The 22,227-nt window shown below is 40.1% G+C and overlaps 46 non-coding genes across 46 annotated transcripts; all 46 read right to left on the bottom strand.

Moving 5' to 3' along the window:
- Nucleotides 1-324: 324 nt before the first annotated feature.
- trnak-uuu (transfer RNA lysine (anticodon UUU)) lies at nt 325-397 on the bottom strand. The gene has a single exon. It is a non-coding gene; the product is annotated as a tRNA-Lys (tRNA).
- Nucleotides 398-770: 373 nt separating this feature from the next.
- trnak-cuu (transfer RNA lysine (anticodon CUU)) lies at nt 771-843 on the bottom strand. The gene has a single exon. It is a non-coding gene; the product is annotated as a tRNA-Lys (tRNA).
- Nucleotides 844-1,204: 361 nt separating this feature from the next.
- trnak-uuu (transfer RNA lysine (anticodon UUU)) lies at nt 1,205-1,277 on the bottom strand. Its single transcript has one exon. It is a non-coding gene; the product is annotated as a tRNA-Lys (tRNA).
- A 373-nt stretch (nt 1,278-1,650) lies between these two features.
- Nucleotides 1,651-1,723, bottom strand: trnak-cuu (transfer RNA lysine (anticodon CUU)). Its single transcript has one exon. It is a non-coding gene; the product is annotated as a tRNA-Lys (tRNA).
- Nucleotides 1,724-2,084: 361 nt separating this feature from the next.
- Nucleotides 2,085-2,157, bottom strand: trnak-uuu (transfer RNA lysine (anticodon UUU)). Its single transcript has one exon. It is a non-coding gene; the product is annotated as a tRNA-Lys (tRNA).
- A 373-nt stretch (nt 2,158-2,530) lies between these two features.
- trnak-cuu (transfer RNA lysine (anticodon CUU)) lies at nt 2,531-2,603 on the bottom strand. Its single transcript has one exon. It is a non-coding gene; the product is annotated as a tRNA-Lys (tRNA).
- Nucleotides 2,604-2,965: 362 nt separating this feature from the next.
- trnak-cuu (transfer RNA lysine (anticodon CUU)) lies at nt 2,966-3,038 on the bottom strand. Its single transcript has one exon. It is a non-coding gene; the product is annotated as a tRNA-Lys (tRNA).
- A 361-nt stretch (nt 3,039-3,399) lies between these two features.
- On the bottom strand, nt 3,400-3,472 carry trnak-uuu (transfer RNA lysine (anticodon UUU)). The gene has a single exon. It is a non-coding gene; the product is annotated as a tRNA-Lys (tRNA).
- A 361-nt stretch (nt 3,473-3,833) lies between these two features.
- Nucleotides 3,834-3,906, bottom strand: trnak-uuu (transfer RNA lysine (anticodon UUU)). The gene has a single exon. It is a non-coding gene; the product is annotated as a tRNA-Lys (tRNA).
- A 361-nt stretch (nt 3,907-4,267) lies between these two features.
- Nucleotides 4,268-4,340, bottom strand: trnak-uuu (transfer RNA lysine (anticodon UUU)). Its single transcript has one exon. It is a non-coding gene; the product is annotated as a tRNA-Lys (tRNA).
- Nucleotides 4,341-4,713: 373 nt separating this feature from the next.
- On the bottom strand, nt 4,714-4,786 carry trnak-cuu (transfer RNA lysine (anticodon CUU)). The gene has a single exon. It is a non-coding gene; the product is annotated as a tRNA-Lys (tRNA).
- A 361-nt stretch (nt 4,787-5,147) lies between these two features.
- On the bottom strand, nt 5,148-5,220 carry trnak-uuu (transfer RNA lysine (anticodon UUU)). The gene has a single exon. It is a non-coding gene; the product is annotated as a tRNA-Lys (tRNA).
- A 361-nt stretch (nt 5,221-5,581) lies between these two features.
- On the bottom strand, nt 5,582-5,654 carry trnak-uuu (transfer RNA lysine (anticodon UUU)). Its single transcript has one exon. It is a non-coding gene; the product is annotated as a tRNA-Lys (tRNA).
- Nucleotides 5,655-6,027: 373 nt separating this feature from the next.
- trnak-cuu (transfer RNA lysine (anticodon CUU)) lies at nt 6,028-6,100 on the bottom strand. The gene has a single exon. It is a non-coding gene; the product is annotated as a tRNA-Lys (tRNA).
- Nucleotides 6,101-6,462: 362 nt separating this feature from the next.
- trnak-uuu (transfer RNA lysine (anticodon UUU)) lies at nt 6,463-6,535 on the bottom strand. Its single transcript has one exon. It is a non-coding gene; the product is annotated as a tRNA-Lys (tRNA).
- Nucleotides 6,536-6,908: 373 nt separating this feature from the next.
- Nucleotides 6,909-6,981, bottom strand: trnak-cuu (transfer RNA lysine (anticodon CUU)). Its single transcript has one exon. It is a non-coding gene; the product is annotated as a tRNA-Lys (tRNA).
- Nucleotides 6,982-7,342: 361 nt separating this feature from the next.
- Nucleotides 7,343-7,415, bottom strand: trnak-uuu (transfer RNA lysine (anticodon UUU)). Its single transcript has one exon. It is a non-coding gene; the product is annotated as a tRNA-Lys (tRNA).
- Nucleotides 7,416-8,222: 807 nt separating this feature from the next.
- On the bottom strand, nt 8,223-8,295 carry trnak-cuu (transfer RNA lysine (anticodon CUU)). The gene has a single exon. It is a non-coding gene; the product is annotated as a tRNA-Lys (tRNA).
- Nucleotides 8,296-9,102: 807 nt separating this feature from the next.
- Nucleotides 9,103-9,175, bottom strand: trnak-cuu (transfer RNA lysine (anticodon CUU)). The gene has a single exon. It is a non-coding gene; the product is annotated as a tRNA-Lys (tRNA).
- Nucleotides 9,176-9,537: 362 nt separating this feature from the next.
- Nucleotides 9,538-9,610, bottom strand: trnak-uuu (transfer RNA lysine (anticodon UUU)). Its single transcript has one exon. It is a non-coding gene; the product is annotated as a tRNA-Lys (tRNA).
- Nucleotides 9,611-9,983: 373 nt separating this feature from the next.
- Nucleotides 9,984-10,056, bottom strand: trnak-cuu (transfer RNA lysine (anticodon CUU)). The gene has a single exon. It is a non-coding gene; the product is annotated as a tRNA-Lys (tRNA).
- A 361-nt stretch (nt 10,057-10,417) lies between these two features.
- Nucleotides 10,418-10,490, bottom strand: trnak-uuu (transfer RNA lysine (anticodon UUU)). The gene has a single exon. It is a non-coding gene; the product is annotated as a tRNA-Lys (tRNA).
- A 361-nt stretch (nt 10,491-10,851) lies between these two features.
- trnak-uuu (transfer RNA lysine (anticodon UUU)) lies at nt 10,852-10,924 on the bottom strand. The gene has a single exon. It is a non-coding gene; the product is annotated as a tRNA-Lys (tRNA).
- Nucleotides 10,925-11,297: 373 nt separating this feature from the next.
- trnak-cuu (transfer RNA lysine (anticodon CUU)) lies at nt 11,298-11,370 on the bottom strand. Its single transcript has one exon. It is a non-coding gene; the product is annotated as a tRNA-Lys (tRNA).
- A 362-nt stretch (nt 11,371-11,732) lies between these two features.
- On the bottom strand, nt 11,733-11,805 carry trnak-uuu (transfer RNA lysine (anticodon UUU)). The gene has a single exon. It is a non-coding gene; the product is annotated as a tRNA-Lys (tRNA).
- A 373-nt stretch (nt 11,806-12,178) lies between these two features.
- Nucleotides 12,179-12,251, bottom strand: trnak-cuu (transfer RNA lysine (anticodon CUU)). The gene has a single exon. It is a non-coding gene; the product is annotated as a tRNA-Lys (tRNA).
- A 361-nt stretch (nt 12,252-12,612) lies between these two features.
- On the bottom strand, nt 12,613-12,685 carry trnak-uuu (transfer RNA lysine (anticodon UUU)). Its single transcript has one exon. It is a non-coding gene; the product is annotated as a tRNA-Lys (tRNA).
- An 807-nt stretch (nt 12,686-13,492) lies between these two features.
- trnak-cuu (transfer RNA lysine (anticodon CUU)) lies at nt 13,493-13,565 on the bottom strand. The gene has a single exon. It is a non-coding gene; the product is annotated as a tRNA-Lys (tRNA).
- A 362-nt stretch (nt 13,566-13,927) lies between these two features.
- trnak-uuu (transfer RNA lysine (anticodon UUU)) lies at nt 13,928-14,000 on the bottom strand. The gene has a single exon. It is a non-coding gene; the product is annotated as a tRNA-Lys (tRNA).
- Nucleotides 14,001-14,373: 373 nt separating this feature from the next.
- Nucleotides 14,374-14,446, bottom strand: trnak-cuu (transfer RNA lysine (anticodon CUU)). The gene has a single exon. It is a non-coding gene; the product is annotated as a tRNA-Lys (tRNA).
- Nucleotides 14,447-14,807: 361 nt separating this feature from the next.
- trnak-uuu (transfer RNA lysine (anticodon UUU)) lies at nt 14,808-14,880 on the bottom strand. The gene has a single exon. It is a non-coding gene; the product is annotated as a tRNA-Lys (tRNA).
- Nucleotides 14,881-15,253: 373 nt separating this feature from the next.
- trnak-cuu (transfer RNA lysine (anticodon CUU)) lies at nt 15,254-15,326 on the bottom strand. Its single transcript has one exon. It is a non-coding gene; the product is annotated as a tRNA-Lys (tRNA).
- A 362-nt stretch (nt 15,327-15,688) lies between these two features.
- On the bottom strand, nt 15,689-15,761 carry trnak-cuu (transfer RNA lysine (anticodon CUU)). The gene has a single exon. It is a non-coding gene; the product is annotated as a tRNA-Lys (tRNA).
- Nucleotides 15,762-16,122: 361 nt separating this feature from the next.
- trnak-uuu (transfer RNA lysine (anticodon UUU)) lies at nt 16,123-16,195 on the bottom strand. The gene has a single exon. It is a non-coding gene; the product is annotated as a tRNA-Lys (tRNA).
- Nucleotides 16,196-16,556: 361 nt separating this feature from the next.
- On the bottom strand, nt 16,557-16,629 carry trnak-uuu (transfer RNA lysine (anticodon UUU)). The gene has a single exon. It is a non-coding gene; the product is annotated as a tRNA-Lys (tRNA).
- A 361-nt stretch (nt 16,630-16,990) lies between these two features.
- Nucleotides 16,991-17,063, bottom strand: trnak-uuu (transfer RNA lysine (anticodon UUU)). Its single transcript has one exon. It is a non-coding gene; the product is annotated as a tRNA-Lys (tRNA).
- A 373-nt stretch (nt 17,064-17,436) lies between these two features.
- Nucleotides 17,437-17,509, bottom strand: trnak-cuu (transfer RNA lysine (anticodon CUU)). Its single transcript has one exon. It is a non-coding gene; the product is annotated as a tRNA-Lys (tRNA).
- Nucleotides 17,510-18,316: 807 nt separating this feature from the next.
- trnak-cuu (transfer RNA lysine (anticodon CUU)) lies at nt 18,317-18,389 on the bottom strand. Its single transcript has one exon. It is a non-coding gene; the product is annotated as a tRNA-Lys (tRNA).
- A 362-nt stretch (nt 18,390-18,751) lies between these two features.
- trnak-uuu (transfer RNA lysine (anticodon UUU)) lies at nt 18,752-18,824 on the bottom strand. The gene has a single exon. It is a non-coding gene; the product is annotated as a tRNA-Lys (tRNA).
- A 373-nt stretch (nt 18,825-19,197) lies between these two features.
- Nucleotides 19,198-19,270, bottom strand: trnak-cuu (transfer RNA lysine (anticodon CUU)). Its single transcript has one exon. It is a non-coding gene; the product is annotated as a tRNA-Lys (tRNA).
- Nucleotides 19,271-19,631: 361 nt separating this feature from the next.
- On the bottom strand, nt 19,632-19,704 carry trnak-uuu (transfer RNA lysine (anticodon UUU)). The gene has a single exon. It is a non-coding gene; the product is annotated as a tRNA-Lys (tRNA).
- A 361-nt stretch (nt 19,705-20,065) lies between these two features.
- On the bottom strand, nt 20,066-20,138 carry trnak-uuu (transfer RNA lysine (anticodon UUU)). The gene has a single exon. It is a non-coding gene; the product is annotated as a tRNA-Lys (tRNA).
- Nucleotides 20,139-20,511: 373 nt separating this feature from the next.
- trnak-cuu (transfer RNA lysine (anticodon CUU)) lies at nt 20,512-20,584 on the bottom strand. Its single transcript has one exon. It is a non-coding gene; the product is annotated as a tRNA-Lys (tRNA).
- Nucleotides 20,585-20,946: 362 nt separating this feature from the next.
- On the bottom strand, nt 20,947-21,019 carry trnak-uuu (transfer RNA lysine (anticodon UUU)). Its single transcript has one exon. It is a non-coding gene; the product is annotated as a tRNA-Lys (tRNA).
- Nucleotides 21,020-21,392: 373 nt separating this feature from the next.
- trnak-cuu (transfer RNA lysine (anticodon CUU)) lies at nt 21,393-21,465 on the bottom strand. Its single transcript has one exon. It is a non-coding gene; the product is annotated as a tRNA-Lys (tRNA).
- Nucleotides 21,466-21,826: 361 nt separating this feature from the next.
- trnak-uuu (transfer RNA lysine (anticodon UUU)) lies at nt 21,827-21,899 on the bottom strand. Its single transcript has one exon. It is a non-coding gene; the product is annotated as a tRNA-Lys (tRNA).
- Nucleotides 21,900-22,227: the final 328 nt, after the last annotated feature.

Raw genomic sequence — 22,227 nt, 5'->3', positions numbered from 1 at the left:
AAGGCTGTTGTTTTGTGGTTCATTGTTTCTTGCGCTAATTTCATGCATCTCATTTCACAAATCTTTTAATTGAAGAACAATTAAGTGAGTTGGACAACATCTTAAAATTGAATTGTGTACAAAAGGCAGAACAGGTGAATGGAATGTAGAACTTTTGTGCTTGACATCTCATAGCTAATCTGAGAAGGTCTTGTGGGAAGTATGACCACATACAAATGCACCGCCATGATCCTGTGGACCTGTTTTGCAAGTTTAAACAAATTCTATTCAAAACTCTGCATGCATTATGTATGAATCTGAATATGCTGCATAGGATGAGCTGTACGCCCAATGTGGGACTTGAACCCACGACCCTGAGATTAAAAGTCTCATGCTCTACCGACTGAGCTAACCGGGCTCTTTTTCTCTTCCCAGAGCTGAAATTTTTCGAGAAACAAGGCTGTTGTTTTGTGGTTCATTATCCTTGCGCTAATTTCATGCATCTCATTTCACAAATCTTTCAATTGAAGAACAATTAAATGAGTTGGACAACATCTTAAAATTGAATTGTGTACAAAATGCAGAACAGGTGAATGGAATGTAGAACCTTTGTGCTTGACATCTCATGGCATATCTGAGAGTGTCTTGTAGGAAATATGACCACATACAAATGCACCGTCATGATCCCGGTGCCTTGTTTGGCAAATTCATACCAATTGTATTTGAAACTGGGCATACAGTACCTTTGCATTGGAAAGACTGCCACAGACAGCTCCAAAGATTAAGCTCTGCGCCCAATGTGGGGCTCGAACCCACGACCCTGAGATTAAGAGTCTCATGCTCTACCGACTGAGCTAACCGGGCTCTTTTTGTCTTTCCAGAGCTGAAATTTTTCAAGAAACAAGGCTGTTGTTTTGTGGTTCATTATTCTTGCGCTAATTTCATGCATCTCATTTCACAAATCTTTTAATTGAAGAACAATTAAGTGAGTTGGACAACATCTTAAAATTGAATTGTGTACAAAAGGCAGAACAGGTGAATGGAATGTAGAACTTTTGTGCTTGACATCTCATAGCTAATCTGAGAAGGTCTTGTGGGAAGTATGACCACATACAAATGCACCGCCATGATCCCGTGGACCTGTTTTGCAAGTTTAAACAAATTCTATTCAAAACTGTGCATGCATTATGTATGAATCTGAATATGCTGCATAGGATGAGCTGTATGCCCAATGTGGGACTTGAACCCACGACCCTGAGATTAAAAGTCTCATGCTCTACCGACTGAGCTAACCGGGCTCTTTTTCTCTTCCCAGAGCTGAAATTTTTCGAGAAACAAGGCTGTTGTTTTGTGGTTCATTATCCTTGCGCTAATTTCATGCATCTCATTTCACAAATCTTTCAATTGAAGAACAATTAAATGAGTTGGACAACATCTTAAAATTGAATTGTGTACAAAATGCAGAACAGGTGAATGGAATGTAGAACCTTTGTGCTTGACATCTCATGGCATATCTGAGAGTGTCTTGTAGGAAATATGACCACATACAAATGCACCGTCATGATCCCGGTGCCTTGTTTGGCAAATTCATACCAATTGTATTTGAAACTGGGCATACAGTACCTTTGCATTGGAAAGACTGCCACAGACAGCTCCAAAGATTAAGCTCTGCGCCCAATGTGGGGCTCGAACCCACGACCCTGAGATTAAGAGTCTCATGCTCTACCGACTGAGCTAACCGGGCTCTTTTTATCTTTCCAGAGCTGAAATTTTTCAAGAAACAAGGCTGTTGTTTTGTGGTTCATTATTCTTGCGCTAATTTCATGCATCTCATTTCACAAATCTTTTAATTGAAGAACAATTAAGTGAGTTGGACAACATCTTAAAATTGAATTGTGTACAAAAGGCAGAACAGGTGAATGGAATGTAGAACTTTTGTGCTTGACATCTCATAGCTAATCTGAGAAGGTCTTGTGGGAAGTATGACCACATACAAATGCACCGCCATGATCCTGTGGACCTGTTTTGCAAGTTTAAACAAATTCTATTCAAAACTCTGCATGCATTATGTATGAATCTGAATATGCTGCATAGGATGAGCTGTACGCCCAATGTGGGACTTGAACCCACGACCCTGAGATTAAAAGTCTCATGCTCTACCGACTGAGCTAACCGGGCTCTTTTCGTCTTTCCAGAGCTGAAATTTTTCGAGAAACAAGGCTGTTGTTTTGTGGTTCATTATCATTGCGCTAATTTCATGCATCTCATTTCACAAATCTTTCAATTGAAGAACAATTAAATGAGTTGGACAACATCTTAAAATTGAATTGTGTACAAAATGCAGAACAGGTGAATGGAATGTAGAACCTTTGTGCTTGACATCTCATGGCATATCTGAGAGTGTCTTGTAGGAAATATGACCACATAGAAATGCACCGTCATGATCCCGGTGCCTTGTTTGGCAAATTCATACCAATTGTATTTGAAACTGGGCATACAGTACCTTTGCATTGGAAAGACTGCCACAGACAGCTCCAAAGATTAAGCTCTGCGCCCAATGTGGGGCTCGAACCCACGACCCTGAGATTAAGAGTCTCATGCTCTACCGACTGAGCTAACCGGGCTCTTTTTGCCTTTCCAGAGCTGAAATTTTTCAAGAAACAAGGCTGTTGTTTTGTGGTTCATTGTTTCTTGCGCTAATTTCATGCATCTCATTTCACAAATCTTTTAATTGAAGAACAATTAAGTGAGTTGGACAACATCTTAAAATTGAATTGTGTACAAAAGGCAGAACAGTTGAATGGAATGTAGAACTTTTGTGCTTGACCTCTCATAGCTAATCTGAGAAGGTCTTGTGGGAAGTATGACCACATACAAATGCACCGCCATGATCCTGTGGACCTGTTTTGCAAGTTTAAACAAATTCTACTCAAAACTCTGCATGCATTATGTATGAATCTGAATATGCTGCAAAGGATGAGCTGTACGCCCAATGTGGGGTTCGAACCCACGACCCTGAGATTAAGAGTCTCATGCTCTACCGACTGAGCTAACCGTGCTCTTTTTCTCTTTCCAGAGCTGAAATTTTTCAAGAAACAAGGCTGTTGTTTTGTGGTTCATTATTCTTGCGCTAATTTCATGCATCTCATTTCACAAATCTTTTAATTGAAGAACAATTAAGTGAGTTGGACAACATCTTAAAATTGAATTGTGTACAAAAGGCAGAACAGGTGAATGGAATGTAGAACTTTTGTGCTTGACATCTCATAGCTAATCTGAGAAGGTCTTGTGGGAAGTATGACCACATACAAATGCACCGCCATGATCCCGTGGACCTGTTTTGCAAGTTTAAACAAATTCTATTCAAAACTGTGCATGCATTATGTATGAATCTGAATATGCTGCATAGGATGAGCTGTACGCCCAATGTGGGACTTGAACCCACGACCCTGAGATTAAAAGTCTCATGCTCTACCGACTGAGCTAACCGGGCTCTTTTTGCCTTTCCAGAGCTGAAATTTTTCGAGAAACAAGGCTGTTGTTTTGTGGTTCATTATCCTTGCGCTAATTTCATGCATCTCATTTCACAAATCTTTCAATTGAAGAACAATTAAATGAGTTGGACAACATCTTAAAATTGAATTGTGTACAAAAGGCAGAACAGGTCAATGGAATGTAGAACCTTTGTGCTTGACATCTCATGGCATATCTGAGAGTGTCTTGTCGGAAATATGACCACATACAAATGCACCGCCATGATCCCGTGGACCTGTTTTGCAAGTTTAAACAAATTCTATTCAAAACTCTGCATGCATTATGTATGAATCTGAATATGCTGCATAGGATGAGCTGTACGCCCAATGTGGGACTTGAACCCACGACCCTGAGATTAAAAGTCTCATGCTCTACCGACTGAGCTAACCGGGCTCTTTTTGTCTTTCCAGAGCTGAAATTTTTCGAGAAACAAGGCTGTTGTTTTGTGGTTCATTATCCTTGCGCTAATTTCATGCATCTCATTTCACAAATCTTTCAATTGAAGAACAATTAAATGAGTTGGACAACATCTTAAAATTGAATTGTGTACAAAAGGCAGAACAGGTCAATGGAATGTAGAACCTTTGTGCTTGACATCTCATGGCATATCTGAGAGTGTCTTGTCGGAAGTATGACCACATACAAATGCACCGCCATGATCCCGTGGACCTGTTTTGCAAGTTTAAACAAATTCTATTCAAAACTCTGCATGCATTATGTATGAATCTGAATATGCTGCATAGGATGAGCTGTACGCCCAATGTGGGACTTGAACCCACGACCCTGAGATTAAAAGTCTCATGCTCTACCGACTGAGCTAACCGGGCTCTTTTTCTCTTTCCAGAGCTGAAATTTTTCGAGAAACAAGGCTGTTGTTTTGTGGTTCATTATCCTTGCGCTAATTTCATGCATCTCATTTCACAAATCTTTCAATTGAAGAACAATTGAATGAGTTGGACAACATCTTAAAATTGAATTGTGTACAAAATGCAGAACAGGTGAATGGAATGTAGAACCTTTGTGCTTGACATCTCATGGCATATCTGAGAGTGTCTTGTAGGAAATATGACCACATAGAAATCCACCGTCATGATCCCGGTGCCTTGTTTGGCAAATTCATACCAATTGTATTTGAAACTGGGCATACAGTACCTTTGCATTGGAAAGACTGCCACAGACAGCTCCAAAGAATAAGCTCTGCGCCCAATGTGGGGCTCGAACCCACGACCCTGAGATTAAGAGTCTCATGCTCTACCGACTGAGCTAACCGGGCTCTTTTTGTCTTTCCAGAGCTGAAATTTTTCAAGAAACAAGGCTGTTGTTTTGTGGTTCATTATTCTTGCGCTAATTTCATGCATCTCATTTCACAAATCTTTTAATTGAAGAACAATTAAGTGAGTTGGACAACATCTTAAAATTGAATTGTGTACAAAAGGCAGAACAGGTGAATGGAATGTAGAACTTTTGTGCTTGACATCTCATAGCTAATCTGAGAAGGTCTTGTGGGAAGTATGACCACATACAAATGCACCGCCATGATCCCGTGGACCTGTTTTGCAAGTTTAAACAAATTCTATTCAAAACTGTGCATGCATTATGTATGAATCTGAATATGCTGCATAGGATGAGCTGTACGCCCAATGTGGGACTTGAACCCACGACCCTGAGATTAAAAGTCTCATGCTCTACCGACTGAGCTAACCGGGCTCTTTTTGTCCTCCCAGAGCTGAAATTTTTCGAGAAACAAGGCTGTTGTTTTGTGGTTCATTATCCTTGCGCTAATTTCATGCATCTCATTTCACAAATCTTTCAATTGAAGAACAATTAAAAGAGTTGGACAACATCTTAAAATTGAATTGTGTACAAAAGGCAGAACAGGTGAATGGAATGTAGAACCTTTGTGCTTGACATCTCATGGCATATCTGAGAGTGTCTTGTCGGAAGTATGACCACATACAAATGCACCGCCATGATCCCGTGGACCTGTTTTGCAAGTTTAAACAAATTCTATTCAAAACTCTGCATGCATTATGTATGAATCTGAATATGCTGCATAGGATGAGCTGTACGCCCAATGTGGGACTTGAACCCACGACCCTGAGATTAAAAGTCTCATGCTCTACCAACTGAGCTAACCGGGCTCTTTTTGTCTTTCCAGAGCTGAAATTTTTCGAGAAACAAGGCTGTTGTTTTGTGGTTCATTATCCTTGCGCTAATTTCATGCATCTCATTTCACAAATCTTTCAATTGAAGAACAATTGAATGAGTTGGACAACATCTTAAAATTGAATTGTGTACAAAATGCAGAACAGGTGAATGGAATGTAGAACCTTTGTGCTTGACATCTCATGGCATATCTGAGAGTGTCTTGTAGGAAATATGACCACATAGAAATCCACCGTCATGATCCCGGTGCCTTGTTTGGCAAATTCATACCAATTGTATTTGAAACTGGGCATACAGTACCTTTGCATTGGAAAGACTGCCACAGACAGCTCCAAAGATTAAGCTCTGCGCCCAATGTGGGGCTCGAACCCACGACCCTGAGATTAAGAGTCTCATGCTCTACCGACTGAGCTAACCGGGCTCTTTTTGTCTTTCCAGAGCTGAAATTTTTCAAAGAAACAAGGCTGTTGTTTTGTGGTTCATTATTCTTGCGCTAATTTCATGCATCTCATTTCACAAATCTTTTAATTGAAGAACAATTAAGTGAGTTGGACAACATCTTAAAATTGAATTGTGTACAAAAGGCAGAACAGGTGAATGGAATGTAGAACTTTTGTGCTTGACATCTCATAGCTAATCTGAGAAGGTCTTGTGGGAAGTATGACCACATACAAATGCACCGCCATGATCCTGTGGACCTGTTTTGCAAGTTTAAACAAATTCTATTCAAAACTCTGCATGCATTATGTATGACTCTGAATATGCTGCATAGGATGAGCTGTACGCCCAATGTGGGACTTGAACCCACGACCCTGAGATTAAAAGTCTCATGCTCTACCGACTGAGCTAACCGGGCTCTTTTTCTCTTTCCAGAGCTGAAATTTTTCGAGAAACAAGGCTGTTGTTTTGTGGTTCATTATCCTTGCGCTAATTTCATGCATCTCATTTCACAAATCTTTCAATTGAAGAACAATTAAATGAGTTGGACAACATCTTAAAATTGAATTGTGTACAAAATGCAGAACAGGTGAATGGAATGTAGAACCTTTGTGCTTGACATCTCATGGCATATCTGAGAGTGTCTTGTAGGAAATATGACCACATACAAATGCACCGTCATGATCCCGGTGCCTTGTTTGGCAAATTCATACCAATTGTATTTGAAACTGGGCATACAGTACCTTTGCATTGGAAAGACTGCCACAGACAGCTCCAAAGATTAAGCTCTGCGCCCAATGTGGGGCTCGAACCCACGACCCTGAGATTAAGAGTGTCATGCTCTACCGACTGAGCTAACCGGGCTCTTTTTGTCTTTCCAGAGCTGAAATTTTTCAAGAAACAAGGCTGTTGTTTTGTGGTTCATTATTCTTGCGCTAATTTCATGCATCTCATTTCACAAATCTTTTAATTGAAGAACAATTAAGTGAGTTGGACAACATCTTAAAATTGAATTGTGTACAAAAGGCAGAACAGGTGAATGGAATGTAGAACTTTTGTGCTTGACATCTCATAGCTAATCTGAGAAGGTCTTGTGGGAAGTATGACCACATACAAATGCACCGCCATGATCCTGTGGACCTGTTTTGCAAGTTTAAACAAATTCTATTCAAAACTGTGCATGCATTATGTATGAATCTGAATATGCTGCATAGGATGAGCTGTACGCCCAATGTGGGACTTGAACCCACGACCCTGAGATTAAAAGTCTCATGCTCTACCGACTGAGCTAACCGGGCTCTTTTTGTCTTTCCAGAGCTGAAATTTTTCAAGAAACAAGGCTGTTGTTTTGTGGTTCATTATTCTTGCGCTAATTTCATGCATCTCATTTCACAAATCTTTTAATTGAAGAACAATTAAGTGAGTTGGACAACATCTTAAAATTGAATTGTGTACAAAAGGCAGAACAGGTCAATGGAATGTAGAACTTTTGTGCTTGACATCTCATAGCTAATCTGAGAAGGTCTTGTGGGAAGTATGACCACATACAAATGCACCGCCATGATCCCGTGGACCTGTTTTGCAAGTTTAAACAAATTCTATTCAAAACTGTGCATGCATTATGTATGAATCTGAATATGCTGCATAGGATGAGCTGTACGCCCAATGTGGGACTTGAACCCACGACCCTGAGATTAAAAGTCTCATGCTCTACCGACTGAGCTAATCGAGCTCTTTTCATCTTTCCAGAGTTGAAATTTTTCGAGAAACAAGGCTGTTGTTTTGTGGTTCATTATCCTTGCGCTAATTTCATGCATCTCATTTCACAAATCTTTCAATTGAAGAACAATTAAATGAGTTGGACAACATCTTAAAATTGAATTGTGTACAAAATGCAGAACAGGTGAATGGAATGTAGAACCTTTGTGCTTGACATCTCATGGCATATCTGAGAGTGTCTTGTAGGAAATATGACCACATACAAATGCACCGTCATGATCCCGGTGCCTTGTTTGGCAAATTCATACCAATTGTATTTGAAACTGGGCATACAGTACCTTTGCATTGGAAAGACTGCCACAGACAGCTCCAAAGATTAAGCTCTGCGCCCAATGTGGGGCTCGAACCCACGACCCTGAGATTAAGAGTCTCATGCTCTACCGACTGAGCTAACCGGGCTCTTTTCGTATTTCCAGAGCTGAAATTTTTCAAGAAACAAGGCTGTTGTTTTGTGGTTCATTATTCTTGCGCTAATTTCATGCATCTCATTTCACAAATCTTTTAATTGAAGAACAATTAAGTGAGTTGGACAACATCTTAAAATTGAATTGTGTACAAAAGGCAGAACAGGTCAATGGAATGTAGAACTTTTGTGCTTGACATCTCATAGCTAATCTGAGAAGGTCTTGTGGGAAGTATGACCACATACAAATGCACCGCCATGATCCCGTGGACCTGTTTTGCAAGTTTAAACAAATTCTATTCAAAACTGTGCATGCATTATGTATGAATCTGAATATGCTGCATAGGATGAGCTGTACGCCCAATGTGGGACTTGAACCCACGACCCTGAGATTAAAAGTCTCATGCTCTACCGACTGAGCTAATCGGGCTCTTTTCATCTTTCCAGAGTTGAAATTTTTCGAGAAACAAGGCTGTTGTTTTGTGGTTCATTATCCTTGCGCTAATTTCATGCATCTCATTTCACAAATCTTTCAATTGAAGAACAATTAAATGAGTTGGACAACATCTTAAAATTGAATTGTGTACAAAATGCAGAACAGGTGAATGGAATGTAGAACCTTTGTGCATGACATCTCATGGCATATCTGAGAGTGTCTTGTAGGAAATATGACCACATACAAATGCACCGTCATGATCCCGGTGCCTTGTTTGGCAAATTCATACCAATTGTATTTGAAACTGGGCATACAGTACCTTTGCATTGGAAAGACTGCCACAGACAGCTCCAAAGATTAAGCTCTGCGCCCAATGTGGGGCTCGAACCCACGACCCTGAGATTAAGAGTCTCATGCTCTACCGACTGAGCTAACTGGGCTCTTTTTGCCTTTCCAGAGCTGAAATTTTTCAAGAAACAAGGCTGTTGTTTTGTGGTTCATTGTTTCTTGCGCTAATTTCATGCATCTCATTTCACAAATCTTTTAATTGAAGAACAATTAAGTGAGTTGGACAACTTCTTAAAATTGAATTGTGTACAAAAGGCAGAACAGGTTAATGGAATGTAGAACTTTTGTGCTTGACATCTCATAGCTAATCTGAGAAGGTCTTGTGGGAAGTATGACCACATACAAATGCACCGCCATGATCCTGTGGACCTGTTTTGCAAGTTTAAACAAATTCTATTCAAAACTCTGCATGCATTATGTATGAATCTGAATATGCTGCATAGGACGAGCTGTACGCCCAATGTGGGACTTGAACCCACGACCCTGAGATTAAAAGTCTCATGCTCTACCGACTGAGCTAACCGGGCTCTTTTTCTCTTCCCAGAGCTGAAATTTTTCGAGAAACAAGGCTGTTGTTTTGTGGTTCATTATCCTTGCGCTAATTTCATGCATCTCATTTCACAAATCTTTCAATTGAAGAACAATTAAATGAGTTGGACAACATCTTAAAATTGAATTGTGTACAAAATGCAGAACAGGTGAATGGAATGTAGAACCTTTGTGCTTGACATCTCATGGCATATCTGAGAGTGTCTTGTAGGAAATATGACCACATACAAATGCACCGTCATGATCCCGGTGCCTTGTTTGGCAAATTCATACCAATTGTATTTGAAACTGGGCATACAGTACCTTTGCATTGGAAAGACTGCCACAGACAGCTCCAAAGATTAAGCTCTGCGCCCAATGTGGGGCTCGAACCCACGACCCTGAGATTAAGAGTCTCATGCTCTACCGACTGAGCTAACCGGGCTCTTTTTGTCTTTCCAGAGCTGAAATTTTTCAAGAAACAAGGCTGTTGTTTTGTGGTTCATTATTCTTGCGCTAATTTCATGCATCTCATTTCACAAATCTTTTAATTGAAGAACAATTAAGTGAGTTGGACAACATCTTAAAATTGAATTGTGTACAAAAGGCAGAACAGGTGAATGGAATGTAGAACTTTTGTGCTTGACATCTCATAGCTAATCTGAGAAGGTCTTGTGGGAAGTATGACCACATACAAATGCACCGCCATGATCCCGTGGACCTGTTTTGCAAGTTTAAACAAATTCTATTCAAAACTGTGCATGCATTATGTATGAATCTGAATATGCTGCATAGGATGAGCTGTACGCCCAATGTGGGACTTGAACCCACGACCCTGAGATTAAAAGTCTCATGCTCTACCGACTGAGCTAACCGGGCTCTTTTTGTCCTCCCAGAGCTGAAATTTTTCGAGAAACAAGGCTGTTGTTTTGTGGTTCATTATCCTTGCGCTAATTTCATGCATCTCATTTCACAAATCTTTCAATTGAAGAACAATTAAAAGAGTTGGACAACATCTTAAAATTGAATTGTGTACAAAAGGCAGAACAGGTGAATGGAATGTAGAACCTTTGTGCTTGACATCTCATGGCATATCTGAGAGTGTCTTGTCGGAAGTATGACCACATACAAATGCACCGCCATGATCCCGTGGACCTGTTTTGCAAGTTTAAACAAATTCTATTCAAAACTCTGCATGCATTATGTATGAATCTGAATATGCTGCATAGGATGAGCTGTACGCCCAATGTGGGACTTGAACCCACGACCCTGAGATTAAAAGTCTCATGCTCTACCAACTGAGCTAACCGGGCTCTTTTTGTCTTTCCAGAGCTGAAATTTTTCGAGAAACAAGGCTGTTGTTTTGTGGTTCATTATCCTTGCGCTAATTTCATGCATCTCATTTCACAAATCTTTCAATTGAAGAACAATTGAATGAGTTGGACAACATCTTAAAATTGAATTGTGTACAAAATGCAGAACAGGTGAATGGAATGTAGAACCTTTGTGCTTGACATCTCATGGCATATCTGAGAGTGTCTTGTAGGAAATATGACCACATAGAAATCCACCGTCATGATCCCGGTGCCTTGTTTGGCAAATTCATACCAATTGTATTTGAAACTGGGCATACAGTACCTTTGCATTGGAAAGACTGCCACAGACAGCTCCAAAGATTAAGCTCTGCGCCCAATGTGGGGCTCGAACCCACGACCCTGAGATTAAGAGTCTCATGCTCTACCGACTGAGCTAACCGGGCTCTTTTTGTCTTTCCAGAGCTGAAATTTTTCAAAGAAACAAGGCTGTTGTTTTGTGGTTCATTATTCTTGCGCTAATTTCATGCATCTCATTTCACAAATCTTTTAATTGAAGAACAATTAAGTGAGTTGGACAACATCTTAAAATTGAATTGTGTACAAAAGGCAGAACAGGTGAATGGAATGTAGAACTTTTGTGCTTGACATCTCATAGCTAATCTGAGAAGGTCTTGTGGGAAGTATGACCACATACAAATGCACCGCCATGATCCTGTGGACCTGTTTTGCAAGTTTAAACAAATTCTATTCAAAACTCTGCATGCATTATGTATGACTCTGAATATGCTGCATAGGATGAGCTGTACGCCCAATGTGGGACTTGAACCCACGACCCTGAGATTAAAAGTCTCATGCTCTACCGACTGAGCTAACCGGGCTCTTTTTCTCTTTCCAGAGCTGAAATTTTTCGAGAAACAAGGCTGTTGTTTTGTGGTTCATTATCCTTGCGCTAATTTCATGCATCTCATTTCACAAATCTTTCAATTGAAGAACAATTAAATGAGTTGGACAACATCTTAAAATTGAATTGTGTACAAAATGCAGAACAGGTGAATGGAATGTAGAACCTTTGTGCTTGACATCTCATGGCATATCTGAGAGTGTCTTGTAGGAAATATGACCACATACAAATGCACCGTCATGATCCCGGTGCCTTGTTTGGCAAATTCATACCAATTGTATTTGAAACTGGGCATACAGTACCTTTGCATTGGAAAGACTGCCACAGACAGCTCCAAAGATTAAGCTCTGCGCCCAATGTGGGGCTCGAACCCACGACCCTGAGATTAAGAGTGTCATGCTCTACCGACTGAGCTAACCGGGCTCTTTTTGTCTTTCCAGAGCTGAAATTTTTCAAGAAACAAGGCTGTTGTTTTGTGGTTCATTATTCTTGCGCTAATTTCATGCATCTCATTTCACAAATCTTTTAATTGAAGAACAATTAAGTGAGTTGGACAACATCTTAAAATTGAATTGTGTACAAAAGGCAGAACAGGTGAATGGAATGTAGAACTTTTGTGCTTGACATCTCATAGCTAATCTGAGAAGGTCTTGTGGGAAGTATGACCACATACAAATGCACCGCCATGATCCTGTGGACCTGTTTTGCAAGTTTAAACAAATTCTATTCAAAACTGTGCATGCATTATGTATGAATCTGAATATGCTGCATAGGATGAGCTGTACGCCCAATGTGGGACTTGAACCCACGACCCTGAGATTAAAAGTCTCATGCTCTACCGACTGAGCTAACCGGGCTCTTTTTGTCTTTCCAGAGCTGAAATTTTTCAAGAAACAAGGCTGTTGTTTTGTGGTTCATTATTCTTGCGCTAATTTCATGCATCTCATTTCACAAATCTTTTAATTGAAGAACAATTAAGTGAGTTGGACAACATCTTAAAATTGAATTGTGTACAAAAGGCAGAACAGGTCAATGGAATGTAGAACTTTTGTGCTTGACATCTCATAGCTAATCTGAGAAGGTCTTGTGGGAAGTATGACCACATACAAATGCACCGCCATGATCCCGTGGACCTGTTTTGCAAGTTTAAACAAATTCTATTCAAAACTGTGCATGCATTATGTATGAATCTGAATATGCTGCATAGGATGAGCTGTACGCCCAATGTGGGACTTGAACCCACGACCCTGAGATTAAAAGTCTCATGCTCTACCGACTGAGCTAATCGAGCTCTTTTCATCTTTCCAGAGTTGAAATTTTTCGAGAAACAAGGCTGTTGTTTTGTGGTTCATTATCCTTGCGCTAATTTCATGCATCTCATTTCACAAATCTTTCAATTGAAGAACAATTAAATGAGTTGGACAACATCTTAAAATTGAATTGTGTACAAAATGCAGAACAGGTGAATGGAATGTAGAACCTTTGTGCTTGACATCTCATGGCATATCTGAGAGTGTCTTGTAGGAAATATGACCACATACAAATGCACCGTCATGATCCCGGTGCCTTGTTTGGCAAATTCATACCAATTGTATTTGAAACTGGGCATACAGTACCTTTGCATTGGAAAGACTGCCACAGACAGCTCCAAAGATTAAGCTCTGCGCCCAATGTGGGGCTCGAACCCACGACCCTGAGATTAAGAGTCTCATGCTCTACCGACTGAGCTAACCGGGCTCTTTTTGCCTTTCCAGAGCTGAAATTTTTCGAGAAACAAGGCTGTTGTTTTGTGGTTCATTGTTTCTTGCGCTAATTTCATGCATCTCATTTCACAAATCTTTTAATTGAAGAACAATTAAGTGAGTTGGACAACTTCTTAAAATTGAATTGTGTACAAAAGGCAGAACAGGTTAATGGAATGTAGAACTTTTGTGCTTGACATCTCATAGCTAATCTGAGAAGGTCTTGTGGGAAGTATGACCACATACAAATGCACCGCCATGATCCTGTGGACCTGTTTTGCAAGTTTAAACAAATTCTATTCAAAACTCTGCATGCATTATGTATGAATCTGAATATGCTGCATAGGACGAGCTGTACGCCCAATGTGGGACTTGAACCCACGACCCTGAGATTAAAAGTCTCATGCTCTACCGACTGAGCTAACCGGGCTCTTTTTCTCTTCCCAGAGCTGAAATTTTTCGAGAAACAAGGCTGTTGTTTTGTGGTTCATTATCCTTGCGCTAATTTCATGCATCTCATTTCACAAATCTTTCAATTGAAGAACAATTAAATGAGTTGGACAACATCTTAAAATTGAATTGTGTACAAAATGCAGAACAGGTGAATGGAATGTAGAACCTTTGTGCTTGACATCTCATGGCATATCTGAGAGTGTCTTGTAGGAAATATGACCACATACAAATGCACCGTCATGATCCCGGTGCCTTGTTTGGCAAATTCATACCAATTGTATTTGAAACTGGGCATACAGTACCTTTGCATTGGAAAGACTGCCACAGACAGCTCCAAAGATTAAGCTCTGCGCCCAATGTGGGGCTAGAACCCACGACACTGAGATTAAGAGTCTCATGCTCTACCGACTGAGCTAACCGGGCTCTTTTTGTCTTTCCAGAGCTGAAATTTTTCAAGAAACAAGGCTGTTGTTTTGTGGTTCATTATTCTTGCGCTAATTTCATGCATCTCATTTCACAAATCTTTTAATTGAAGAACAATTAAGTGAGTTGGACAACATCTTAAAATTGAATTGTGTACAAAAGGCAGAACAGGTGAATGGAATGTAGAACTTTTGTGCTTGACATCTCATAGCTAATCTGAGAAGGTCTTGTGGGAAGTATGACCACATACAAATGCACCGCCATGATCCTGTGGACCTGTTTTGCAAGTTTAAACAAATTCTATTCAAAACTCTGCATGCATTATGTATGAATCTGAATATGCTGCATAGGATGAGCTGTACGCCCAATGTGGGACTTGAACCCACGACCCTGAGATTAAAAGTCTCATGCTCTACCGACTGAGCTAACCGGGCTCTTTTCGTCTTTCCAGAGCTGAAATTTTTCGAGAAACAAGGCTGTTGTTTTGTGGTTCATTATCATTGCGCTAATTTCATGCATCTCATTTCACAAATCTTTCAATTGAAGAACAATTAAATGAGTTGGACAACATCTTAAAATTGAATTGTGTACAAAATGCAGAACAGGTGAATGGAATGTAGAACCTTTGTGCTTGACATCTCATGGCATATCTGAGAGTGTCTTGTAGGAAATATGACCACATACAAATGCACCGTCATGATCCCGGTGCCTTGTTTGGCAAATTCATACCAATTGTATTTGAAACTGGGCATACAGTACCTTTGCATTGGAAAGACTGCCACAGACAGATCCAAAGATTAAGCTCTGCGCCCAATGTGGGGCTCGAACCCACGACCCTGAGATTAAGAGTCTCATGCTCTACCGACTGAGCTAACCGGGCTCTTTTTGCCTTTCCAGAGCTGAAATTTTTCAAGAAACAAGGCTGTTGTTTTGTGGTTCATTGTTTCTTGCGCTAATTTCATGCATCTCATTTCACAAATCTTTTAATTGAAGAACAATTAAGTGAGTTGGACAACATCTTAAAATTGAATTGTGTACAAAAGGCAGAACAGTTGAATGGAATGTAGAACTTTTGTGCTTGACCTCTCATAGCTAATCTGAGAAGGTCTTGTGGGAAGTATGACCACATACAAATGCACCGCCATGATCCTGTGGACCTGTTTTGCAAGTTTAAACAAATTCTATTCAAAACTCTGCATGCATTATGTATGAATCTGAATATGCTGCAAAGGATGAGCTGTACGCCCAATGTGGGGTTCAAACCCACGACCCTGAGATTAAGAGTCTCATGCTCTACCGACTGAGCTAACCGTGCTCTTTTTCTCTTTCCAGAGCTGAAATTTTTCAAGAAACAAGGCTGTTGTTTTGTGGTTCATTATTCTTGCGCTAATTTCATGCATCTCATTTCACAAATCTTTTAATTGAAGAACAATTAAGTGAGTTGGACAACATCTTAAAATTGAATTGTGTACAAAAGGCAGAACAGGTGAATGGAATGTAGAACTTTTGTGCTTGACATCTCATAGCTAATCTGAGAAGGTCTTGTGGGAAGTATGACCACATACAAATGCACCGCCATGATCCCGTGGACCTGTTTTGCAAGTTTAAACAAATTCTATTCAAAACTGTGCATGCATTATGTATGAATCTGAATATGCTGCATAGGATGAGCTGTACGCCCAATGTGGGACTTGAACCCACGACCCTGAGATTAAAAGTCTCATGCTCTACCGACTGAGCTAACCGGGCTCTTTTTGCCTTTCCAGAGCTGAAATTTTTCGAGAAACAAGGCTGTTGTTTTGTGGTTCATTATCCTTGCGCTAATTTCATGCATCTCATTTCACAAATCTTTCAATTGAAGAACAATTAAATGAGTTGGACAACATCTTAAAATTGAATTGTGTACAAAAGGCAGAACAGGTCAATGGAATGTAGAACCTTTGTGCTTGACATCTCATGGCATATCTGAGAGTGTCTTGTCGGAAGTATGACCACATACAAATGCACCGCCATGATCCCGTGGACCTGTTTTGCAAGTTTAAACAAATTCTATTCAAAACTCTGCATGCATTATGTATGAATCTGAATATGCTGCATAGGATGAGCTGTACGCCCAATGTGGGACTTGAACCCACGACCCTGAGATTAAAAGTCTCATGCTCTACCGACTGAGCTAACCGGGCTCTTTTTGTCTTTCCAGAGCTGAAATTTTTCGAGAAACAAGGCTGTTGTTTTGTGGTTCATTATCCTTGCGCTAATTTCATGCATCTCATTTCACAAATCTTTCAATTGAAGAACAATTAAATGAGTTGGACAACATCTTAAAATTGAATTGTGTACAAAAGGCAGAACAGGTCAATGGAATGTAGAACCTTTGTGCTTGACATCTCATGGCATATCTGAGAGTGTCTTGTCGGAAGTATGACCACATACAAATGCACCGCCATGATCCCGTGGACCTGTTTTGCAAGTTTAAACAAATTCTATTCAAAACTCTGCATGCATTATGTATGAATCTGAATATGCTGCATAGGATGAGCTGTACGCCCAATGTGGGACTTGAACCCACGACCCTGAGATTAAAAGTCTCATGCTCTACCGACTGAGCTAACCGGGCTCTTTTTCTCTTTCCAGAGCTGAAATTTTTCGAGAAACAAGGCTGTTGTTTTGTGGTTCATTATCCTTGCGCTAATTTCATGCATCTCATTTCACAAATCTTTCAATTGAAGAACAATTAAATGAGTTGGACAACATCTTAAAATTGAATTGTGTACAAAATGCAGAACAGGTGAATGGAATGTAGAACCTTTGTGCTTGACATCTCATGGCATATCTGAGAGTGTCTTGTAGGAAATATGACCACATACAAATGCACCGTCATGATCCCGGTGCCTTGTTTGGCAAATTCATACCAATTGTATTTGAAACTGGGCATACAGTACCTTTGCATTGGAAAGACTGCCACAGACAGCTCCAAAGATTAAGCTCTGCGCCCAATGTGGGGCTCGAACCCACGACCCTGAGATTAAGAGTCTCATGCTCTACCGACTGAGCTAACCGGGCTCTTTTCGTATTTCCAGAGCTGAAATTTTTCAAGAAACAAGGCTGTTGTTTTGTGGTTCATTATTCTTGCGCTAATTTCATGCATCTCATTTCACAAATCTTTTAATTGAAGAACAATTAAGTGAGTTGGACAACATCTTAAAATTGAATTGTGTACAAAAGGCAGAACAGGTCAATGGAATGTAGAACTTTTGTGCTTGACATCTCATAGCTAATCTGAGAAGGTCTTGTGGGAAGTATGACCACATACAAATGCACCGCCATGATCCCGTGGACCTGTTTTGCAAGTTTAAACAAATTCTATTCAAAACTCTGCATGCATTATGTATGAATCTGAATATGCTGCATAGGATGAGCTGTACGCCCAATGTGGGACTTGAACCCACGACCCTGAGATTAAAAGTCTCATGCTCTACCGACTGAGCTAATCGGGCTCTTTTCATCTTTCCAGAGTTGAAATTTTTCGAGAAACAAGGCTGTTGTTTTGTGGTTCATTATCCTTGCGCTAATTTCATGCATCTCATTTCACAAATCTTTCAATTGAAGAACAATTAAATGAGTTGGACAACATCTTAAAATTGAATTGTGTACAAAATGCAGAACAGGTGAATGGAATGTAGAACCTTTGTGCATGACATCTCATGGCATATCTGAGAGTGTCTTGTAGGAAATATGACCACATACAAATGCACCGTCATGATCCCGGTGCCTTGTTTGGCAAATTCATACCAATTGTATTTGAAACTGGGCATACAGTACCTTTGCATTGGAAAGACTGCCACAGACAGCTCCAAAGATTAAGCTCTGCGCCCAATGTGGGGCTCGAACCCACGACCCTGAGATTAAGAGTCTCATGCTCTACCGACTGAGCTAACCGGGCTCTTTTTGCCTTTCCAGAGCTGAAATTTTTCAAGAAACAAGGCTGTTGTTTTGTGGTTCATTGTTTCTTGCGCTAATTTCATGCATCTCATTTCACAAATCTTTTAATTGAAGAACAATTAAGTGAGTTGGACAACTTCTTAAAATTGAATTGTGTACAAAAGGCAGAACAGGTTAATGGAATGTAGAACTTTTGTGCTTGACATCTCATAGCTAATCTGAGAAGGTCTTGTGGGAAGTATGACCACATACAAATGCACCGCCATGATCCTGTGGACCTGTTTTGCAAGTTTAAACAAATTCTATTCAAAACTCTGCATGCATTATGTATGAATCTGAATATGCTGCATAGGACGAGCTGTACGCCCAATGTGGGACTTGAACCCACGACCCTGAGATTAAAAGTCTCATGCTCTACCGACTGAGCTAACCGGGCTCTTTTTCTCTTCCCAGAGCTGAAATTTTTCGAGAAACAAGGCTGTTGTTTTGTGGTTCATTATCCTTGCGCTAATTTCATGCATCTCATTTCACAAATCTTTCAATTGAAGAACAATTAAATGAGTTGGACAACATCTTAAAATTGAATTGTGTACAAAATGCAGAACAGGTGAATGGAATGTAGAACCTTTGTGCTTGACATCTCATGGCATATCTGAGAGTGTCTTGTAGGAAATATGACCACATACAAATGCACCGTCATGATCCCGGTGCCTTGTTTGGCAAATTCATACCAATTGTATTTGAAACTGGGCATACAGTACCTTTGCATTGGAAAGACTGCCACAGACAGCTCCAAAGATTAAGCTCTGCGCCCAATGTGGGGCTCGAACCCACGACCCTGAGATTAAGAGTCTCATGCTCTACCGACTGAGCTAACCGGGCTCTTTTTGTCTTTCCAGAGCTGAAATTTTTCAAGAAACAAGGCTGTTGTTTTGTGGTTCATTATTCTTGCGCTAATTTCATGCATCTCATTTCACAAATCTTTTAATTGAAGAACAATTAAGTGAGTTGGACAACATCTTAAAATTGAATTGTGTACAAAAGGCAGAACAGGTGAATGGAATGTAGAACTTTTGTGCTTGACATCTCATAGCTAATCTGAGAAGGTCTTGTGGGAAGTATGACCACATACAAATGCACCGCCATGATCCCGTGGACCTGTTTTGCAAGTTTAAACAAATTCTATTCAAAACTGTGCATGCATTATGTATGAATCTGAATATGCTGCATAGGATGAGCTGTACGCCCAATGTGGGACTTGAACCCACGACCCTGAGATTAAAAGTCTCATGCTCTACCGACTGAGCTAACCGGGCTCTTTTTGTCCTCCCAGAGCTGAAATTTTTCGAGAAACAAGGCTGTTGTTTTGTGGTTCATTATCCTTGCGCTAATTTCATGCATCTCATTTCACAAATCTTTCAATTGAAGAACAATTAAAAGAGTTGGACAACATCTTAAAATTGAATTGTGTACAAAAGGCAGAACAGGTGAATGGAATGTAGAACCTTTGTGCTTGACATCTCATGGCATATCTGAGAGTGTCTTGTCGGAAGTATGACCACATACAAATGCACCGCCATGATCCCGTGGACCTGTTTTGCAAGTTTAAACAAATTCTATTCAAAACTCTGCATGCATTATGTATGAATCTGAATATGCTGCATAGGATGAGCTGTACGCCCAATGTGGGACTTGAACCCACGACCCTGAGATTAAAAGTCTCATGCTCTACCAACTGAGCTAACCGGGCTCTTTTTGTCTTTCCAGAGCTGAAATTTTTCGAGAAACAAGGCTGTTGTTTTGTGGTTCATTATCCTTGCGCTAATTTCATGCATCTCATTTCACAAATCTTTCAATTGAAGAACAATTGAATGAGTTGGACAACATCTTAAAATTGAATTGTGTACAAAATGCAGAACAGGTGAATGGAATGTAGAACTTTTGTGCTTGACATCTCATGGCATATCTGAGAGTGTCTTGTAGGAAATATGACCACATAGAAATCCACCGTCATGATCCCGGTGCCTTGTTTGGCAAATTCATACCAATTGTATTTGAAACTGGGCATACAGTACCTTTGCATTGGAAAGACTGCCACAGACAGCTCCAAAGATTAAGCTCTGCGCCCAATGTGGGGCTCGAACCCACGACCCTGAGATTAAGAGTCTCATGCTCTACCGACTGAGCTAACCGGGCTCTTTTTGTCTTTCCAGAGCTGAAATTTTTCAAAGAAACAAGGCTGTTGTTTTGTGGTTCATTATTCTTGCGCTAATTTCATGCATCTCATTTCACAAATCTTTTAATTGAAGAACAATTAAGTGAGTTGGACAACATCTTAAAATTGAATTGTGTACAAAAGGCAGAACAGGTGAATGGAATGTAGAACTTTTGTGCTTGACATCTCATAGCTAATCTGAGAAGGTCTTGTGGGAAGTATGACCACATACAAATGCACCGCCATGATCCTGTGGACCTGTTTTGCAAGTTTAAACAAATTCTATTCAAAACTCTGCATGCATTATGTATGACTCTGAATATGCTGCATAGGATGAGCTGTACGCCCAATGTGGGACTTGAACCCACGACCCTGAGATTAAAAGTCTCATGCTCTACCGACTGAGCTAACCGGGCTCTTTTTCTCTTTCCAGAGCTGAAATTTTTCGAGAAACAAGGCTGTTGTTTTGTGGTTCATTATCCTTGCGCTAATTTCATGCATCTCATTTCACAAATCTTTCAATTGAAGAACAATTAAATGAGTTGGACAACATCTTAAAATTGAATTGTGTACAAAATGCAGAACAGGTGAATGGAATGTAGAACCTTTGTGCTTGACATCTCATGGCATATCTGAGAGTGTCTTGTAGGAAATATGACCACATAGAAATGCACCGTCATGATCCCGGTGCCTTGTTTGGCAAATTCATACCAATTGTATTTGAAACTGGGCATACAGTACCTTTGCATTGGAAAGACTGCCACAGACAGCTCCAAAGATTAAGCTCTGCGCCCAATGTGGGGCTCGAACCCACGACCCTGAGATTAAGAGTGTCATGCTCTACCGACTGAGCTAACCGGGCTCTTTTTGTCTTTCCAGAGCTGAAATTTTTCAAGAAACAAGGCTGTTGTTTTGTGGTTCATTATTCTTGCGCTAATTTCATGCATCTCATTTCACAAATCTTTTAATTGAAGAACAATTAAGTGAGTTGGACAACATCTTAAAATTGAATTGTGTACAAAAGGCAGAACAGGTGAATGGAATGTAGAACTTTTGTGCTTGACATCTCATAGCTAATCTGAGAAGGTCTTGTGGGAAGTATGACCACATACAAATGCACCGCCATGATCCTGTGGACCTGTTTTGCAAGTTTAAACAAATTCTATTCAAAACTGTGCATGCATTATGTATGAATCTGAATATGCTGCATAGGATGAGCTGTACGCCCAATGTGGGACTTGAACCCACGACCCTGAGATTAAAAGTCTCATGCTCTACCGACTGAGCTAACCGGGCTCTTTTTGTCTTTCCAGAGCTGAAATTTTTCAAGAAACAAGGCTGTTGTTTTGTGGTTCATTATTCTTGCGCTAATTTCATGCATCTCATTTCACAAATCTTTTAATTGAAGAACAATTAAGTGAGTTGGACAACATCTTAAAATTGAATTGTGTACAAAAGGCAGAACAGGTGAATGGAATGTAGAACTTTTGTGCTTGACATCTCATAGCTAATCTGAGAAGGTCTTGTGGGAAGTATGACCACATACAAATGCACCGCCATGATCCCGTGGACCTGTTTTGCAAGTTTAAACAAATTCTATTCAAAACTGTGCATGCATTATGTA

The sequence above is a fragment of the Scomber japonicus genome, chromosome 16 (genome assembly GCF_027409825.1).
Source record: "Scomber japonicus isolate fScoJap1 chromosome 16, fScoJap1.pri, whole genome shotgun sequence".
NCBI classification, from domain to species: Eukaryota; Metazoa; Chordata; class Actinopteri; order Scombriformes; family Scombridae; genus Scomber; species Scomber japonicus.
This window is presented reverse-complemented; position numbering and strand designations above follow the sequence as displayed.